Below are 5,417 nucleotides of genomic sequence, written 5' to 3' on the forward strand. Positions count from 1 at the left end.
GAGTGTGTGAGTTAGTGTGTAAGTGAGTGAGTGAGGGAGTGAGTGAGTGAGCGAGTGAGTGTGTTAGTGAGTGAGGGAGTGTGTGAGTGAGTGAGGGAGGGAGTGTGTGAGTGAGGGAGGGCGCGTGTGAGTGAGTGTGTGTGAGTGAGGGAGTGTGTAAGTGAGTGAGTGAGTGTGTAAGTGAGTGAGTGAGGGAGTGTGTGTGAGTGAGGGAGGGAGTGTGTGAGTGAGTGTGTAAGTGAGGGAGTGAGGGAGTGAGTGAATGTGTGTGTGAGTGAGTGAGGGAGTGTGTAGTGAGTGAGGGAATGAGTGAGTGAGGGAGTGTGTGTGAGTGAGTGAGGGAGTGTGTAGTGAGTGAGGGAGTGAGTGAGGGAGTGTGTGTGAGTGAGTGAGCGAGTGAGGGAGTGTGTAGTGAGTGAGTGAGTGAGTGAGTGAGGGAGGGAGGGAACTCGGAGAGCATTTGGTTGATTAATGGTTGTGTTGTCCCTGGAGGTGAGCGGTGAGAGCCTGCCCCGTCTCCTGATTTCCAATACATTACCAGACCCACGTCAGTAAACAGTGCTCCCCAGCAAAATGGTGAACATCCCCATTCGCCGGGTGGGTTCTCACCTTTCAGATCTGGGCCCTCTTTGTGTCTCAACAACAATAACTTGCATTTATACAGCACCTGTCACCTCATGACCAAAGGCAGTTCACAGGAAGGATTATTATTTCGATACTGAGCCACAGAAGGAGGGGCAGGAACAGGGGACTGAAAGCTTATTCAAGGAAATCAGTTTTAAGGATGTTTTAAAGGGAGAAGAAAGAGTGAGAGAAAGAGAGAGAGAGATGGAGAAATTTAGGGAGAGAATTCCAGGCCTTAGGAGCCCGGAAGCCAAAGGAATGGCTGCTAATGGCGGGAGTGATCACAATCAGGGCACACTGGAATTGGAAGAGTGTGGGATTAGTATAGAGTAAAGCTTCCTCTACAGTGTGCCCCATCAACACTCCCAGGATGGGGACAGCATAGGGTTAGATACAGAGTAAAGCTTTCTCTACACTGTCCCTATCACTCACTCCCAGAACAGGGATAGCATGGGGTAAGATACGGAGTGAAGCTCTCTTTACACTGTCCCCATCGAACACTCCCAGGACAGGGACAGCACAGGGTAAGATACAAAGTAAAACTCCCTCTACACTGTCCCCATCGAGCACTCCCAGGACAGGAACAGCACGGGGTAAGATACAGAGTAAAACTCTCTCTACACTGTCCCCATCGAACATTCCCAGGACAGGAACAGCACGGGGTTAGATACAGAGTAAAACTCCCTCTACACTGTCCCCATCGAACATTCCCAGGACAGGAACAGCACGGGGTTAGATACAGAGTAAAACTCCCTCTACACTGTCCCCCATCAGACACTCCCAGGACAGGAACAGCACAGGGTTAGATACAGAGTAAAGCTTCCTCTACACTGCTCTGCCGCAGAAACAGGCTCCTCATTGCTCCTGACGGGATGGGAGGGTGGGGTTAAGCCCTCAAAAGGAGATCATCGGCAGTCACCAAGTCTAATAAAGTCTTGTATGAAAGGCTGGCAGAGAGGAAGCTGGGTATAATAGAGCCAGGAACAATCAGCCAGTGTGAATAGGCCATTGTGCACACAATAAACAATAGGGGCCTGTGGTTGGAATCAGCTTCAGACAACCCACCCCCAACCCCCCCATCATCGCTGGGTCACTTTAATCATCTATTGCAAAGGTCACCAGGTCGTGGTGTCACCCTAATTGAAATATGCAGCTCATGAAAGGCAGCATGAAATGTCCTCTTTTTTTATTATTGAGGAGCTGTTGACAACTTTTTAATTAAATCCTCAGTAATAAAACTAACGACCTCTCTCAGGGGGCTGGGAGTGGTGATGGGCAGGAGGGAGGAGGGCCCTCAGTGAGCTGAATTAATATCTCATAAAATTAAGACTTGTGAAAAAATAAATAAATAAAACAAATCATTAAATTTGGCGAAAAGTAAACTTTAGGAAAACGCTCATTCCCTACACTCACCCATGCCCCCCACCCAAATCCCCAGTGAGTTTTAATGCAAAAACATTTTAATGGAATGAGTTACAAGTCAGAACTAACAACAACAACTTACATTGAATAGCACCCTCAAAGCAGTCAAACTTTCCAAGTTGTTTCACAGGTGTGTTGTCAAACACAAAGGATAGACTTCGCACGTGGGCAATAAGTAGTGGGTCGAGATACGGGTTTGGAATCTGGGCTGGCTTGGTGGGCCGAAGGGCCTGTTCCTGCACTATATTGTATTGTGCTGAGGTGATATTAGGGCAATTGTCCTTAAGAAAAGAGGTAGGTTTTGAAGATTGCCTGAGAGGGAGGTAATTGCAGTGCCTGGAGCCCGAGCAGATGAAGATAAGGCCAATATCAGTGGGGAGGAACTGGGAGTGCACAAGCAAAAGGAAGTGGAGGAGTGCAGACATTTCTGAGGGTTGTAGGGCTGGAGGAGATTACAGAGAAAGGGAGGAGCAAAACCAGGGAGTAATTTGAACCTGAGGATGTGAATTTTGAATTGGAGGCTTTGGGGAATCTGGAAACCAATGGTATTTGAGGAGAATAGGGAGTAGTAGCCAGGGTATGGCAGGTTTGATCCATGGTGTATCAGCAGGTTTGTGTGGGTTCTCGTCTTGTCCAGGTGTAATTAGGACTTTTATCTAAATACACTCAGACTTTCAAGCTCAGATTCAGCAGCGTTAAAGAATCAAAAACTGAAATTGCTGGAAAGACTCAGCAGGTCTGTCGCCATCTGTGAAGAGAAATCAGAGTTAGTGTTTCGGGTCCAGTGACACTTCCTCAGAATTCAGTAGCATTGAGGGGTTTGGTTAGTTCATTTGGCTGGACAGGCAGTTTGGCGTGTGGCATAATGCCAACAGCACGGGGTCAATTCCCACACCAGCTGAGGTTACTGTGAAAGATTCTCATTCTCAACCTGTCCACTCACCTCAGGTACAGTGATCCTCAAATGAAACTGCCCCCAGTCAGCTCCCTCTAATGGGAGAGCAGCCCCATGGTCTGGTAACACTATGGCAACTTAACCTTTTTATTGCTTAGAGTCATAGATGTCTACAGCATGGAAACAGGCCCTTCGGCCCCAATTTTTCATGCCATCCTGAGGTATTGATTGACTAAATGGCCTCAACAAAATGAAGGTCGTCGATGAAAAGAACATCAAAAAAATCTAGACACCGATGGGATTGACAGTGAGTGAAGTAACGTGAGCTTAACATCAGTAGTGAGGAAAATTCTCAAATCCATTGTCAAGGACTCTATAGCGGAGCACTTAGAAAGCAGTGACAGGATCAGACAGAGTCAGCATGGATTTATGAAGGAGAAATCATGCTCGACAAATCTGCTGGAATTCTATGAAGATATAACTGGTAGAGTTGACAAGGGGGAGCCACTCAATGTGGTATATTTGGACTTTCAGAAAGCGTTTGACAAAATCCCACATAAGACATTATTGTGCAAGATTAAAGCGCATAGGATTGGGAAAAGTGTATTGAGATGGATAGAAAACTGGTTGGCAGTGAGGAAACAAAGAGTAGGAATTAATGAGTCATTTTCAAATTGGCAGACAGTAACTAGTGGGATGCCACAGGGATCACTGCTGGGACCCAGCTATTCACAATTGATATTAATGATTTAGATGAGGGAACAAAGTGTAACATCTCCAGCTTTGCAGATACCAAGTTGGGTGGGACGGTGAACTGTGACAAGGATGCAGAGATCCTTCAGCATGATCTCGACAGGTTGGCGAGGGGCAAATCAATGGCAGATCCAATATAATTTGGATAAATGTGAGGTTATTCACTTTGGAAGCAAAAACAAGAAGGCAGATTACTACCTAAATGGCTGTACATTGGGAGAGGGGAGTGTGCAGTGGGACCTGGGTGTCCTTGTGCACCAGTCACTGAGGGTAAGCATGCAGGTGCAGCAGGCAGTAAAGAAGGTAAATGGTATGTTGGCCTTCATCGCGAGAGGTTTTGAGTACAGGAGCAGGGATGTGTTGTTGCAGTTATACAGGGCCTTGGTGAGGCCACACCTGGAATATTATGTGCAGTTTTGGTCTCCTTTTCTGACGAAGGATGCTCTTGCTCTCGAGGGATTGGAGCGAAGGTTTACCAGGCTGATTCCGGGGATGGCGGGACTGACATATGAGGAGAGATTGACTAGGTTAGGATTGTTTTCGCTGGCGTTCAGACAAATGAGGAGGGATCTCATAGAGACTTATAAAATTCTAACAGGACTGGACAGTGTAGATGCAGGGGTGGATGTTCCTGATGGTGGGTGTGTCCAGAACCAGGGGGCGGATAGGTGGGAAGAAGGACAGGTTAGGGAGGTGGGGACGAGCTGGACTGGTTTTGGGATGCGGTCGGGGGAGGGGAGATTTTGAAGCTTGTGAAGTCCACATTGATACCATTGGGCTGCAGGGTTCACAAGCGGAATATGAGTTGCTGTTCCTGCAACCTTCGGGTGGCATCGTTGTGGCACTGCAGGAGGCCCAGGATGGACATGTCGTCTGAGGAATGGGAGGGGGAGTTGAAATGGTTTGTGACTGGGAGGTGCAGTTGTTTATTGCAAACCGAGCGTAGGTGTTCTGCAAAGCGGTCCCCAAGCCTCCGCTTGGTTTCCCCGATGTAGAGGAGGCCACAACGGGAACAGCGGACGCAGTATACCACATTAGCAGATGTGCAGGTGAACATCTGCTTGATGTGGAAGGTCTTCTTGGGGCCTGGGATGGGGGTGACGGGGGAGGTGTAGGGGCAGGTGTAGCACTTTGGAAACAGGAAGGGAGAGGTTGCCTGACAAGTAACAAAATGCACCTTCCAAAGGAAATGGTCAAAAAATATACCACAGCATCCCCTGGCGAGTCCTGCAACAACCCCTACCTGTCTGGACATGCAAGCCTAACAGATGAGGTTCACATGGTGCAGTTGTAGTGTCCGTACCCCTGGCTCAGGAGACCTAAGTTCAAGTCCCACCTGCTCCAGAGGTGTGTAGTAGCATTCCTGAACAGGGTGATGAACAGAACAGAATAGAATAGTACTTTATTGTCACTTGTATTTTTACAAAGGAATACAGTGAAACGTGTTTAGGTCGCCACACTCTGGCACCTATATTAATAACAGAATAAATATATATGAAAAAGACAAAGTCCATCTTTATTCAATTCACAGCTCATGGGTCCCCAAGGTCGAGGAACCGACAGTAACGACTTTCTTCACCGCTGCAGAAAGCTAGTATTGAAGCTGTTGAATCTTGGGATGTTGGAATCCCCGGCCAGAAGACGCTGTACAAACTGTATCAAGGAATTCTGGGCCGTTGGAATCCCAGGCCGGAAGATGCCGTCAAAACCATGTCAAGGAATT

This window comes from Rhincodon typus, chromosome 37 (genome assembly GCF_021869965.1).
Source record: "Rhincodon typus isolate 14 chromosome 37, sRhiTyp1.1, whole genome shotgun sequence".
In the NCBI taxonomy this organism is placed as follows: domain Eukaryota; kingdom Metazoa; phylum Chordata; class Chondrichthyes; order Orectolobiformes; family Rhincodontidae; genus Rhincodon; species Rhincodon typus.